At 46.9% G+C, this 16074-nt stretch overlaps 1 long non-coding RNA gene across 1 annotated transcript; it reads left to right on the plus strand.

Moving 5' to 3' along the window:
- The first annotated feature begins 385 nt into the window (after positions 1–385).
- Positions 386–14960, plus strand: LOC132372157 (uncharacterized). The gene is made up of 3 exons (XR_009505113.1): positions 386–873; positions 13245–13468; positions 14883–14960. It is a non-coding gene; the product is annotated as an uncharacterized LOC132372157 (long non-coding RNA).
- The last annotated feature ends 1114 nt before the right edge of the window (positions 14961–16074 follow it).

Below are 16074 nucleotides of genomic sequence, written 5' to 3' on the forward strand. Positions count from 1 at the left end.
TGATAAATTCTCAAAACCTATCACTTCCAAATTATTTTACTATATATCACTATTACTGGTGCTCTAGGGTGATTTCCATCTGTTTTGTCTGCATGGTGGAAGCGTGTGGTGTGATCTTGGGCATTTCTTCCCAACTTCGTGCTCAGCAGCCTCACGTGACTCCAGCCATGGTGGAAATATTTCCACCACGTAAATTGGCAAGTGATACACATCAGGGTTTTACACTTTTTTCCAGAGAGCCAGCTGTTGAGCATTTACTGGTGCCCCATTGGCCTTTCCCTGTTGGTCAGAGCAATCATAATCACTTCCCAGATTCCAGGGAGGGTGGGACTGGTCACATGAACAAGACCATGTGTGATGAGATAAGTACATGGGGGCAGCCGTCTTTGGGACGCCCGATCTGTCCAGGGATGATGGAAGGATTGCAGAGGGAGATGAGACATAATTTATGCAAACTGTTTCTCTGAGTACCAGGGATGTGGACTCCTCAGTAAACGGCCCTGTTATAATGACGCACTTCACTTTCTGGGCTGAGCGTGGCAGACGCCCTTCAGGAGGAGCTTTTCCACGTGACTCCTCCCACCACCAAGTGGTAAACTACCTGAGGGAAGGGCTGTTCACCTTGCAACCCTGAAGCCTAGCACACAAGGTGTGTACTCATTTTTTGTGAGCAGATGAGAAATCTCCTGGCCATCTGGAAACAACTGCAGCAGTCGGCGCAAATCTTTGCAAAGCTGGAAGCGTTGAGCACAGGCAGCGGTTCTGGTGCCAAAGTCTCCGGCGTTACCTTTGTGGGTAGTGTGTCCTTCATGTGGCAGTGTCATCTCGGCAAGGTCCGCAGGGAGCTCAGCAAAGCAAGTGATGAAAACGACAGTAAGTGTCTTTAAAGACTTAACGCATGCCTGATCACAGATCGCTGATCATGGACCGATTTTGCCGGCGTGGCCCATACCTCCTCTCTGCCTATGTGTCCTCCGCTTGGAGCGCTCTCACTCCCAGTCTACTTTGTTACCTAACCTCCAGTTTCCCTTCAACACCACCTCTGTCTTTCCTTCTCCCACCTGAGCTGATGTGGAACCTGGCCCTGGGGCTCCCACTGACCTACTCCGAGCAGCAAGTTTACCTGTTAATTTCTCAACCAGACTCATGGGCAAGTGAGACGGCAGTGGGCATGGAGAATTCTACAGGAGCCCAGGAGGACCTGGGGTCCCCCATTGCTTTGTCCCCAGCCTACCATGGGCTGGCCCCTCCTGGTCACGGAGATACCCTGACCTTCACCCAACAATGGCCAAAGGCTGGAGGGAAGGAGATGGGCCCCATGCTTGGTCACACATTAAGAGGGAGGAAATGTCCCCAGAGGCCTGGGAGCAGACTTAACTCATCTTTCACTCACCAGAGTCCTGCACACGCCCCTCCTGAAGCAGCTGCTGCCCAGGGCAATAGAGCCACGATCGACTTCACCGGACTCACAGCTGGGGCCCTGGGGACAGTGGAGCCTCCAGGCCTGAGGGGGCCAGGTGGGCACTGCAGAGAGAGCCCTGACCTCAGTCCTGGAGAGCCCGGCCCAGGTGGGGAGGTAGGACTAGAAGGGGAGCCCCAGAGAAGGACAAATTTATTCCTACTGGCTGCACAAGTTGGGATGGTGGGTCAAGAGGATACAGGGCTGAACAGAGGAATTATTGGGGCGTGAGGGCGCAATAGACAGGTCCTCACCTCAAACAGTATTCATTTTAACCACCAAACTGAAGCTCATTTCTGTTTTCCTTTGTCCCCTCTCTCTCTCTCCCCCTCTGTCTCTCTTTCTTTCTCTTTCTTCTTTTTAAAAACTCTTTCAGTGCAAGCATTGTACAGAGTGCCAAATATTGACACAGAAGGAATGTTATGTTAACTCTTTTCAGGGCTGGGAATATATTAGACTCAGACCCTTTTAGATTTTTCTCTCAAACTCTGAGCATTTTTTTTTTTTTTTTTTTTTTGGTCTTGGTTTTTTTAACAAATGAGGTCAGGAAGTTCCTGAGAACAGAACCATGCGGATTAATATTCAGAGCTCCATGCTGTAGAAACAGGAAGCGAAGGGTTGTGTAAGAAAACGAAGCTGCCATGAATATGCTCTTGGCTGTTTGAAAAGATCCAGCACCGCTTCAACTTCAAAAATAACTGTTCAGTGCAGTCGCAGTCGGGCGTGGGGAATTTTCTGAAATCAAAAGCAGCTGTTTCATCTTATTGAATCATTAGGCTGAGTTTCACAGACTCACGGCAGGAATCACAGAGCCTTGAGATTCCCTGCTTAGAGCAGCCTTATTTTCCAGGAGAGAGTGAAGCAAGTTCCTTGACGGCAACTGTTTACATCTGTTTGCTGAGCACCCATGAATCCTCTGAGGGCAGAGGCGAGGCCGTTACTCTGAGCTTTCTAAGAACAGATGACTTTACTGCGTGAGCATTGGGTACAGAGGGGTGCAGCACGTCGTCCCACATAATCCTGGCAGAGCCGAGCAGGGCACTCACGGCGGTCCTGCAGGAACCCTTCTCACTCACACTGAGGTTCAGAGCCAAGACTTATTTTTAAATTGCATTTATTTTATTGCTGAAAAAGTAGAGCATGTGCACAGTAAAAATTCAAATGTTACAGAAGGGCTATGAAGTGAGTATTAGAAGCCCCCTCTCTTGCACCCAGATCCCCAGTCCATCTTTGCAGAGGTTACGGTTCCTAAGTGTACCAGGTGCATTATCCCAGCATCTCTGAGCATGTGTAAGAGTGAGTGTGTGTGTGTGTGGGGGGGGGGCATATGTTTAATATGTATGTATAGATACATGTATATGCGGATGTACTTGCACACATATCCATTTGCATTCAGAAATAAATATATATACCTATAAATACAGTGCAGCACTGGGCAAGCTGACCTGAGCTTCTCGCAGGTTCTGATTGCCTTGTCTCCCTCAGCATTTTGGCTTATTGGAGCCAGGTCTGTCTTAGGGACAGGGAGATAGGGAAGCAGTGCTTGTGCGTTTTGAAGACTGATGGCCTGGGTTCAAACCTAATGTAACCAACTCTTCCTTCAAGTAACCAGCTCTGTGACCTGTGACCTTTCAACTCAGGGCCTCGGTTTTCTCATCCGTGAAATAGGGGCACAATTTGCTAACTCACAGGATTCAGTGCGGTGATGCGTGTAGCGCTCTTGGCGCAGGGCTTGGCTAATGCGTGCTGATGATCTGTGTTACGGTACTACTGACACGGTGAAACGGTTTATCCCCCTCCCACTCTGCACTAGCACATCCACCTAACAGCGGTCACAACCCCTGGCCGGTCTCCAGGTCTCAGCCTCTTAGACCTGTTCCCGCTGCGCTGAAGTGACTTTTCCAAAGCGCAGGCTCCAGCACGGCCCTGCTCTCTCTTTGAATTCTTCCCAGAACCTTCCCCGAGCCAGGTCCCCTCCTCCATGCTCCTAGACACCTGGGCATCACTTAGTGTGTCTGTGGGGTCCCAGGGCACCTCCGCACCCTGGGATGGTGTGTATTTGTTTTGTGTGTCCAGAATCTCATGTGTAACTGATGCACAGCTCATGCTTGTTGATGAATCAATCATAGATAAAGAAATCTTCAGATGAACCGGTTTGCAGGGCAGAAATAGAGACACAGCTGTAGAGAACAAACCTATGGACACCAAGGGGGGAAAGTGGCGGGGAGGTGGGTGGTGGTGGTGTGATGAACTGGGAGATAGGGATTGACATATATACACTAATATGTATAAAACATATAACTAATAAGAACCTGCTGTATAAAACAATAAAATAAAATTCAAATATTCAAAACAAAACAAAAAAAAATGTTCAGTTGTTTTTAAGCTGAATCTTCAACCACGTTCCTCCCATCATCTCTGCCATTTACAGAGCACATGAACCTCGAGGACTGTGACCAGGAGGCTGCCTCCTGAGCAAACATTAAAGTCGGCACAGGACTTCCCTGGTGGCGCAGTGGTTAAGAATCCACCTGCCAATGCAGGGGACACGGGTTCGAGCCCTGGTCCAGGAGGATCCCACATGCTGCAGAGCAAAGAAGCCCGTGCGCCACAACTACTGAGCCCACGCGCCACAACTACTGAAGCCAGCATGCCTAGAACCCGTGCTCTGCAACAAGAGAAGCCACCGCAATGAGAAGCCCACGCACCGCAACGAAGAGTAGCCCCTGCTCGCCGCAACTAGAGAAAGCCTGCGCACAGCAACGAAGACCCAACACAGCCAAAAATAAATTAATTAATTAAAAAAAAAAGAATAAAAAAATAATAAAGTCGGCACAAGACAAGCAGGACAAGGAGGCTAAACCATATGATACATAGGAAAAGTAATGGGTGGGTCCCATGTCCCTGGACAACAGCATCAACCGGTACTTAGACAGGATGATATGTTTCTCTGAAGTGACGAGAGGAAACGCAGTGACCCCTAAAGTTAGGTCTGTGACATGGCCAGCCCCTGACCACTGGTCCCCTGCCTTCCCCAGGTGACACACCCACCTCAGGCGCAATAGGAGGCCAGAAATTCTCTCCCCCAATGCCAAGGGGATGTAAGACACCTCCCCTCCACACGGCACCCAGATGCCTACCCCAAAACCTCACACTTAACAAGCGGTGGGGCAGGTGGATGCGATTCCTGAACTTGTCCCCTTTCTGTGGAATCCACTACTGCCCTCAGGATCTGGACACCAGAGAACAATCCCCAGCTGAGCAACTGCTTGCAAGATGCTTAGCAGGTTAACTGACATGTCCCCATAGGGGACAGTCGGGTCAGCCATGTAGCAGGAGGCTGAGCTGGCCTCCTTATTCTGAAATTGTTATTTCCAGGGGTTAGACAATGTGACTTGTGCAGAAATTGGTCCTGGACAATGTTGCAAGTGCCCAAGATGGTCCTGATTGCCCCTCCTGCCTCTCCTCCACAGGCCCTGGTGGCAGGGGCCAAGAGCTTCCACTGCAGGGTTCTGTCTTTGTTTCTCTTGCTCTGTGTGCACTTCTAGACTCTCGGGACTCTGAGGGCTGGGAGGGGCTGTTTTCTAGATGCCAAGAGGACCAGGAAGCCCCTTTTTAGGAGCATGAAGTCTGCCTGTTCTCTTCAGGCTAAGTGTGCCATGAGCTCATCCTGGTGAGTCAGACATGCCAGCTACTGCCCAGAGTATGTGGGGGTTTAGGTATTTAGGGTTTAGGTATTGTCTTAGTCAGCTCAGCTTCCATAACAAGATGCCACAGCCTGGCAGCTTAAACAACAGATGCTGATTTCTCACAGTTCTGGAGGTGGGCAATCTGAGATCAAGGTGCCAGTACGGTCAGGTTCTGGTGAGAGCTCTCCTCTTGGCATGCAGACTGTCACCTTCTTGCTGTGTCCTCACATGGCAGAGAGAGAGAGAGAGCTCTGGTGTTTCTTCCTCTACTTATAAGGACACTAATCCCATCACGGGGGCCCCACCCTCATGACCTCGTCTAACCCTGATCACCTCCCAAAGGCTCCCCCTCCAAATATCATCACATTCTGGGTTACAGCTGCAACATATGGATATTCTCGGGGGACACAAACATTCAGTCCACAACAGGTATCCTATTTTCCAAAAACTAATAGTCTGCGGAGAAGTTCATGTTCAGGTAGAATGATTTTCCAGCTGAGACCCTCTCTGACCCTCGACAGGCTTCGGGGACTGTCCACATTGGAGCTGTGGACCCTGTGTCCTCTCTGTGCCGCTGCTTCCTGTTAACGACCATCTGGTCCCCACGTACTCCTGGGTGACAGCGCTCTTACGACCCAGTTCTTTGTGTGTGCCACGAGGAGAGAGTGGCCCCTAGGGAGGTGGAGAGGAGTGACCAGATGGTCATCTGGCAAGTGGCAGGGTCAGAACATGAGGCCAGAGCTCAGCCTAATCCCCACAGTGAACTTGCTCTGCTTTGGCGGCCAGCGTGTGTACGTTTCTGAAATTGAACTTCAAGCTCACAGGGCATGGCCTGTCCACAGCCCCCAGGTGGGCCCAGGTCTCGGTGGCCTCTGAGGAAGGAGAGGAAGGTGCCGTCTCAGAGCTTCTGAAGCCCAGGCTTGGGCTCTCCGGTCACCTGATGGATATGGAGGAGGACAGACCTTAGGCCTCGAGTGTCTGTGCCAAGTGGGTGGAGGGGAGGGGTGAGGTCCAGGACAGTGCTGCGGGTGGTGTTTTGGGCACAGTGGAGCTCAAGGGCATCACCATTCATGAGCCCACTGGGAAACGCTGGCAGCCCCTTGACCAGGGAGCTGAAAGCCTTTGTGGAAGGCGGAAGGTGGTTTGCAGGAGCCTGGCCAGGTTATGTCTGAGGAGACGTGGACTGGAGCCTGGGAGACTCTGAGCAGAGTGTGAGGCCCCAGGGCAAAGGCTCAGGGCCAAGATGGGCAGGACGCAGGGAGGGAGGGAGAGGGCAGCGGTGCCCAGACCTGGCCCCGCACTCTCCAGAGTCCCCTCGGTCCTCCCAGCAGCCCCTTGGGGAGGCAGCATTGGAGCTGTTTTCTCGGGTGAAAAATCAGGCTGCAAGTGGCAGAAACGGGATCTGGGCTGCAGTCACCCGCTGGAGAGGGAGCCGACGGGTGGCCCCGGGCTGCATCCAGTCATGCACGTCGTTCGTTTGGCCCACGTGGTGGTGTCACACTGTTTTAAATTGATTTCATTGCCAACCTTTAAAACTCAGGTGGCTTTACACAGAAACCGGGGTTCTTGGCTTCTTTTGCAATGGGGAAGTTCTGGCTCAATGGAGCCCACGTTGAGAACTTGAAGGGGAGACCAGGCCCTCGTCAGATGGTCAGACTGTCTCTGGATGCCTGCGTTTGTGAGCCCCAGGCCAGGTCACAGGGCCATTGATTCGTCCCTGTGTGGGCTTTGCCCGGCGCTGAAAGGTCTCTGGGCTTTCCTCTGTGCCAGGTCCTGATGCTCTGGCCATCGCTCTGCCCACGTGGGGTTGGAGCCTCAGATCCCAGGCTGGCAGCGGCGGGCCCCACGTGGCTGGTCGCTGGAGCCCCCTGGGCTCTGCATCAAAGGCCTGCATCTGAGAGGGGATCCGGCTTTTAAGAAAGTCACTCATCCAAGAAAAGCAACGGCGAATCATTTTGAAGCCGAAAGCAGCCCACTGCTACCATCCTGCTTGGTTCTTTAAACACCAGGATATTTTCATGATTTTTTTCAAGGCAATGTCAGGCAGAAGCGTTTTCTCAAGTCGCTGGCAGCCAGCGGCCTGGAACACGGCTTTCCTCCCACTCTGGCTTTAGCCGTGGCTGTCACTTAAGACGAAGAGGAAAGCTTGCGTCTGATGTCTGATTGCCTCCAGGCCTGGCTCCGTTTGTGGAAGAAGACTGGGGACTCGGGTAGTCTGAGCAGACTCAGAAAAACCCATATAAGAATGAACTCTTTCAGGTCCCCAAGTTTCTAAAACAAGCCGAGTTTAGAGGTGGGAACGCCACTGAAATGTCAACACTAGCAGCTTGTGTGCTGGCATCCAAGCAGGTGGTGACAGGCCCCGTGACGTCCGGGCTCCCACTCGGCCAGCTCAGCCGCCTTCCTTCCTCACCTTCATCCCGTTTGCTACAATTCCCAAATTCCAGATGACCTTTGAAAATTACTCATGGAGGAAACTAGTAACAAACAAATTTCAGCGACCCAAGTCCAGCGCAGGAGGGCAAATGACCAACGTCTATTTAATTTCACATCCTCATCTGCAGAATACTGTATTCAGTCATTTTTCCTCCATGTTTTTGTTAGGAGAAACTGCCAACATATCGAACACTTGAAAAAATAGTACAACATGCACCACATACCATCCCTCCCTTCCCAAATCCTTAATAGAACGTTTTGCCATATTTGCTCTGTCTATATTTTTTTCTCTTTTTTTGAAACTAAAACATTTATCTCTAATTTTGATTCAAAAGAGTACAGAACTTAAAAGCTTACAAAACTAAATCAAGTAATAAAGTAATTTGATGTATTTTCAAATCATATATTCAATCCTGAACATTTTAAGTGGATATTTCTTTTTCTTTCTTTCATTCTCTTTTTTTCTGAACCACTTGAAACTTTAAACTACACAGCTCCTAAATATTTCAGCACACATCTCCTGAGGATAAAGGCATTCTTTTACATAACCAAAATGACATTATCATACATAAAAAATACACAGTAATTTCCTAATATTATCTACTATTCTGCCATATTCAAATTTCCCCAATAGCTCCAGAATGTCTATTACAGCTTTCTTTTTTCCCCCTGAAGCAGCATCTAATCAACATTCATGCGTTGCTGGTTTTGTCTTTCTGGAGTCTTCAAATCTGGCGTAACCCTCCACTTTTGTGATTTTCTTTAGAGACACTGAGGCAGTCGTCACAGACAGTTCACTTACCGCAGAAAGAGGCCCAAGTGCTGCCAATTGCTCTTCCAAAAAATCCGGCTGTTTCTGCGCTCCATTCTCACTTCCACCGGTCTGGGACCAGGGCCCACATCCACCACCTGGGCCTGCTCCAACCACAGCACCCCCAGCGCTGCTTCTCTTAAACAACGGTCTGGGGATTGTACGTATGGAGGCTACAGGGAAGGTTGGAACTCTTCCGTGGGAGCTCAAGCTTCCATGTGCTCCTGACATGACCCCCATCTGACCTCCTCAACCCCCCCGCATATCCCAATACTTCAACCTCCCAGGACGTCCACCCACACGTGCTCTCTCCTCCACCATATGTTGGCCATGCTGGGACACTCTTCTCTCCTTTGCTCCTCGAAACACCCTCTGCCCTTTCTCACCCAGTTGTCAGCTGTGCTCTGTCTCCCGTAAGATTCACGGTATCTCTCTGTTACAGCACGTGATGCTGCACTTCACTCCTTCTGTGCAAGGGCGCCCCGTAGGGGAAGGGCTTCTCTGGAGGCTGGGCCCGGGTTTCCTATGCGCAGAGCTGCAGTGAACAGTCTTGGGTGCATCTCCTTGGGCTGACGCGCAGGAGTGTGGCTCGAGCGCAGGAGCAGGGCCCCCAGCACGATGCAGGCAGCTCCTGCTTGGGGTCCCACCTTGCACTCCCGCTGTCTGAGGCTGCCCCTTTCTCCGCTTTGTGATCAGCTTTCAGGACCATCACGCCTTTTAATACTGGCCAAGTGGATGGAGATGAAATGCCGTCCCACTGTCGTTCCCATTCACTTTTCCTGATTTTCAGGGAGGCCAGGCAGCTTATGGTTTCATGGCTACTCGGTCTCCCAGTTCTGAGAATCTCCTGTGGTTTTGTTGTTGTTTGTTGTTGTTGTTATTGGGGTATTTGTCTTCTTCAGAGGAAGGCCCACATGCAGTTTATCTTTTCCTCCTGGTTCATCACCCGAGCGCCTGCAGTATTGCTGCAGCTCAGTAAACACTTGCTCAGCCAATGTGTTAACATTGGAAATCCAGGGAGAGCATGATAGCAGAGGTTCAGGAGTGTGTGACGGCAGAGGCCCAGCCCTCAGGTCCAGGAGCTACAAAACTATTCTCTTAGCAGAAGGCTGTGATTTAAATTGGCTTATCATACTTTCAACCTATGTGAGGGATTCTGTCGCACAGTTTGTAAATCAGTGCAGGTGAGAGGTCACTTGGTAGAGGTCAGAGAGTGGGCGGTCAGAGGGAGAGGTCATTCTTACTGGCTGCGTGAGTGTCAGGGGACACCTGCTGAGGAGCTGCCTCTGGAGGCCTTGGAGGGTGGCCAGGTGTGGAAAGAAGGTTCTCTTTGTCTCTCTGTCTCTCTCTGTTGCCACTCCATGCACATGAAACAGGAGAAGCAAAGGCAGTGGGAAACTCCCATGGAAAACAAGACATACTTCTATTTGGCTGGACCCGAGGGCCAGGTCTGGGAGAGGAACGGGAACAGCAACGGACAGAGCAGCTGAGGGGGCCCTGCAGAGAGCCTGCGTGCGCGGACACACGGAGGCTGAGCCGTCAGAGCCGGGGCCTTGTTGCAGGTTGTAGTTTGCCCCAGCAGGGAGGTGATGGATCCCTCCATTCTGGTCTCTGCCCCATGAGGGAATCCTGTATCTGGGTAAAGCCAATTGCTTTTATACTTGCCGACATATTAGCTCCAGGGTGAGCTGGCACCAATGCTTTTTTAGGTCAGGCAGTGCCTCCATAAAAATGGGCAGCATACATGCCCACAAACGGCAAAGAGCCTCAAGATATCGGTAAAACACACAAGGCTGCTGAAGCAGCAGGAGAGAGCAGGTCTCGGGGAGAGGGCTGGATTGAGCCCCAGCGCTGCCACGCGTGGGCTTGGGAACCAGAAGCTGGCTAATAGGGGTTTATAACATGTATCTCGAAGGACTGGCAGAAAAATAAAAGCACGATATAGGTAAAACTCCTAGTGGTGTCTGGTCCGGAGGAGCCTCTTAAACCTTCCACTAACCCCCCTTTCTTTCTGTGTGTGTGTGTGTGTGTGTGTGTGTGTGCGTGTGCCTGTTGTGCTTGAGTACTTCCATCCCTGGTTGGGGGCTTTGTTTAGGGGTCCCCCTCCACAGCCTGGGCTTCCAGGTCACTGGCTCACTCACTCAGTTTGGCCCAGGAACAAGCTGTCACCTGAGTATCCTCTGGAGGGCAGGATACCACATCAGGATCACGCGAGTAGAATGAATCTTTTCTACTTTGGCAGCTTCTCACTGGAAAAGAAAATAAGAGGGTGGGGTGGAGAAAAGCCAGGGTCCCCATGCTCTGCTGCTTCTCAGCAGCTTTTACATGAAGTTGTTGGAGGCCTTGGGTTAGGGAAAGACACTTTCCTATGGATCCTGCAGGATGGAAAACACCAGGGCCTTCCAAAAATAATGTGTGACGCATGAAGCTGGGTGCACAGGCTTGGAGAGTAATTGTTTCATTGAGTGGCCGAGTGTTTGTTGAGCCCATCTTACGTGTCATGTCCTGTATCTGGTGCTGGGGGTGTAGGAGTGAGCCAGACGTCAGTGATCATGGATGGGCCACAGTGGCCTGGTAGAAGCTCCGAGGCCAGTGGACACCACAGCTGTGCATGGCAGAGGCCACTATGAAAGCTGCCTTGAGACACAGATTCCCTTAACACTTAAAAATATAATTCAGTTTGAAAACATTTGCATGTAACTTCTTTAGAAATTCATCGTTGCACAGACTGAGGTGACATAGAATATGGCAGCCAACCAAATTACTATTTTTTTGCATCTCCTGCACTTGGGTTGAACTTTCTGTCTATCACCCTCCTCGCCATGTGTGTGCTCCTGAAGGGAAGGGCTTCATCATGAGCCCTGCTCAGATTTGAGTTCCACACCCACATTCTGCACTTTCTCCTTTCTTCCCCTTTAGTTCTCCTTTACTATTTCTGTGCATTTCTGTATATTTTCATTACACGGTGATGTCCTTTAAGGGCAGGGATTTTGTCCAATGTTGTAATACCCAGAGTACATAGCAAAGGCACTGAATATCTAGGTAATTAAGGACATGTGTACATTTCTGTGTATACTCTACTCATCATTACATTTCTTCATTTTAAAGCATCTGCTACTGGAAACTTCTGGCAGCACAGTGGATTGAGCTGATGCCACTTTCTGGTTATAAATACGTAGAAGTAATGAATAAGAAAGACATTGTGACAAAAGACTTACATAACCAAGTGTCAAAAACTAAAGGCCCATTTCTTTCAGATGGAAACAAAGATCAAACGGTAAAGGCAGAATTGTAGGAGAAAGCTGACCCAGCAGTGGCCGCAGGGGTGGATGGCAGGATTTAGGATGCTTTGCAAGGACAGCAGACACGATCCAGCCCCGGACAGGACACAGCAACAAGAACCACTCCGTGTGAGGCCTGGAGACTCAAAGTGCCCCCTGTCCTCCCAAACTACAAAGAGATGGAGAAGAGGTTGGCGGCCTTTCTGTGGAGTTTAGTCAGCAAAAAATTACCCTTGAGAAGTTACCACTTTGGCTGATACTGCACAGAGCGGGAGATCTGACTTCATATCATTTGTGTAGTATAGGAATCTCCCACCTGAGACATTAATACAAAAACTGGTGCAGGGCTTCCCTGGAAACTAAGAATATAGTCCTTGGTTAAAAATTCAGTGAGAGAGAGAAGAACAAAAACTTAAACACAACCAATAAGAAAATTAGTGATTTGAAGAATAAATCTGAGGAAATCACACTAAATGTAGCAAAGAGGGAGATAAAGAGATGGAAGATACGAAAGGCCAGTAAAAAGTCTTGAAAGAGACAGTGGGAATATTCCATTTACATATAAGAGGAATTTCAAAAGGAGAGATGAAAGAAAAGCAGGAGAAATATATTCAAAGGGAGAATGGCTGAGAATTTTTCAGAACTTAATAACCAAGCCAAATAAATAAATCATACCTAGAAAAATCATCCCTAGAACATCCAAGACAGAAAAAGAAAAAAAGATCTTGTAAGCTAGTAGAGAGAAAAAGTATATTACCTGAAGAATGTATTATCAGGTCACCCCTCACCTAGGGTTCCACACTCCTGGGCAGCTTGATCCTGGGCTCTGCTGCACCAGGAGGGGTGATGGTACTTCCTGGTGTGACCGTTCTCCACTAGCCCTCTTCACTTTTCCACTCTTTGTAACAGCTCTCCTAAATGCCACTTATTGAACTACCTTGGGTGGGTTCTGTTTTACGATTGGACCTTATAATTCCTCCTGTTAATTTCCCTGCCATTGATTTGTTTTAAAAAAACAAGATAATTTTTTCATTCTAGATTTGGCTACTGACTTCCCACCATACTATTCAATTGTCTCTCTATTTTCCATATTTCCTACAAACCAACAGATGGATCTAGATACTTTTTGGATTTAGAATTAATGGCGGTGCTATTCACCTCCTACCACATCACATTTTGGCACACATAGCACCTGGTTGTCCCACATTCTAAGATTAACCATAGGTTTAGGTGGTGTCAGCCTGATTCCTCCGCTTCCTTGTCAAGTTCATCTCATGGGTTTTTACAGCTATTAATGATAACCGTTGCCTAGATTTGTTATTTTATTAGGTGTTGCAAAATAGGGGATTTTAATCTATCATACCTTCTGCATTTATTAGCTGGAATTCATCTATAAAGAAAAATATACCTCCATCAACTATTTTGTTATCCTGATATATAGGCTGTGTGTTTTATTCCTTCTCTTTTGCAGTTTCCAGAGTAATGAGTGGATGCTCTGAAAATGACCAGTGGTTTTTGAAAAGTGTGATATGGATCTCATGGATTTTTTTTTTGTATTCCCCGTACAGTTGTTTTCCTTTGTGATGTTCTAAGGGACCCATAATATGCCAGAAGAGACCCTTCAAGCTGGCTCCTATGTCTTTTGGCTTGGCCTGCACATTTCAAGATGTTTGAGGATCCTCCTCTACCTTCCATGCCCTGTCCCTGGAATCCTCCATTTCTCCAAGGAGCCTGGTGCCGTTTAGTGGGAAGTAGTGTATGAAGAACACAGTCTTGATAGTAAGGACCCCATGTACGTTCAATTCAGCAAAGCTAAGACACTTTTCTAAGACTTGATAGGTTTTCAAATTTATCTTCCAAGATTAATTATGGAGACATAACTCCTGCAGCCTCCATTTATTGCACGCCTACCATTTACAGGACTTAAAATGCAGCATCTCTTGGGAATCCCTGAGGGTCCAGTGGCTAGGACTCAGGGCTTTTGCTGCAGGGGGCCTGGGTTCAATCCCTGGTCAGGAAACTAAGATCCCACAAGCCATGCAGTGTGACCAAAAAAAAAAAAAAAAAAATACACAGCATCTCTAACTCTCATCACAACCCTTCAATGAAAACATTATTAGCCCTTTCGTAGAAGCTGCTAATTTTGCCTGTCTACTATTGTTCACCCTGCTCCTTTAAAAAAAAAATCCAGGGAATGGTTCATTTTCTATTCCAAATGGTCCATGAAGGGCTGCTGATCAGAATATCCCACATGAACGCATAAAATAACTGGTGCTGTTTAGAATCCTTTCTTGAGAATTTATACCCATATTCTGTACAAGAAAACCCCTCTCTTTTCTCTTTAGTCACTAGGATGACGTGATGTAATTTGGGAGCCATCTGTGGCCATGATGCAGAGAGAAGTTCAGCCAATTTGGGGAGACCGGGTATGGGGTAGAGGGGGCAAGTGAGGGTAAAGGCACAAGCAAGACTGAGGATGCTAAAGGCATCCTCTGAATCCCCAAGTCTCTGAGACCAACATCACTGTATACCTCCCCCTCTGAGAGAGGGAAAACATCTCTTCTTTGTTTATACCTTTATCTCCCATTCATTTATATGGTAAAATATACATAACATAAAATTTACCATTTTAACCTTTTTTAAATGTACAATTAAGTACATTCACATTGTTATGCAACCATCACCACCATCCATTTCCAGAACTTTTTCATCATCCCATGTTGAAACTCTGTATCCATTAGGCACTAACTCTCCCTTCCTCTCTGCTCAGCCCTTGGTAACCACCATTACACTTTTTGTCCCTATGAGCTTGACTACTCTAGGTAGCTCATAGAAGAGGATTCATACATTATTTGCCCTTCTGTGTCTTGCTTATTTCATTTAGAAAAAGTCTTTAAACCTCACCCATATTGAAGCATGTGTCAGAATTTCATTCATTTTCAAGGCTGAATAATATCCTATGTATGGAATATTTACTTATATGTATGTAGTAAATTTATTTACCACATTACCACATTTTGTTTATCCATTCATCTGGAATCTTGGGTTGTTTCCATCCTTTGGCTATTGTGAATAATGCTGCTGTGAATATGGGTGTACAAATTACTGTTTGAGTCCTTGCTTTTAATTCTTTTAGATATATAACCACAAGTAGAATTGCTGGATTATACAGTAATTCTATTTTTTTGTTTGTTTTTTTTTTTTAGGAAACAACATACTGTTTTCCACAGCTGCTCTACCATTTTACATACCCATCAGCAAAGCAAAAGGATTCCAACTTCCTCACATCCTTGCCAACACTCATTTTCTATTTTTAAAAAATTATACCCATAATAATGAGTGTGAAGTGGAGTTTCATTGTGGTTTTGATTTGCATTTCCTTAATGATCACTGATGTAGAGAATGTTTTCGTGTTCCTATTGGCCATTCCTATATCTTCTTTGGAGAAGTGTTTATTCAAGGCCTTTGTCCTTTTTTACATCAGATTGTTTGCTTTCATTGTGGTTGAGTAGTAGAAGTTCATCATTTATTATGGATATTAATCCCTCTTAGGGTATATGATTTGCAATATTTTGCAAATTTTAGAAAATATTTTCTTCTATTCCTTGAGGTTGGTGGTGTCTTTTGATGTACAAACATTTTTAATTTTGAAGTACATTTTAAATTTTGAAGTCCAATTTATCTTTTTGTTGTTGTTGTTGACTTTTTGTGTCATATGCAAGAAATCATCATCAAATCCAACGTCATGAAGTTTTTCTTCTAATGTTTTATTCTAAGAACTTTATAGTTTAGCTCTTACTTTTAGGTCTTTGATTCATTTTGGTATAATTTTTGTATATGGTATTAGGTAAGGATCCAACTTCATTCTTTTACATGTGGATACCCAATTTTCCCAACACCATTTGTCGAAAAGTCTGTCTTTTCCCCATCAAATGATCTTGGGACCCTTGAAAATGTATAAGTGAAAATCATTTGACCATACATACAAAGGTTTATTTGTTAGCTTTCTATTAATATTTTATTCCGTTGGTCTGTATGTTTGTCTTTATGCCAGTAACACACTGTTTTGGTAGCTTTGTGGTAAATTTTGAAATCAGAAAGTATAACCTCCAGATTTGTTCCTCTTCTTCAAGATTTTTTTTTTTGGGGGGGCTATTTGGGATCCCTTGAGATTCTAAACAAATTTTAGGATTGACTATTCCATTCCCACAAAAAATGTTGGGATTTTGATAAGGATTGCATTGAATCTGTAGATGGCTTTGGGGAATATTCACATCTTACCAATGTTAAGTCTTCCAATCCACAAACGCAGAATGTCTTTCCATTTATTTGTGTCTTCTTTATTTTCTTTTAGAAACGTTTTGTAGTTTTCAGTATAGAAGTCTTTCCCCTTCTTAG

The sequence above is a fragment of the Balaenoptera ricei genome, chromosome 9 (genome assembly GCF_028023285.1).
Source record: "Balaenoptera ricei isolate mBalRic1 chromosome 9, mBalRic1.hap2, whole genome shotgun sequence".
Taxonomy (NCBI): domain Eukaryota; kingdom Metazoa; phylum Chordata; class Mammalia; order Artiodactyla; family Balaenopteridae; genus Balaenoptera; species Balaenoptera ricei.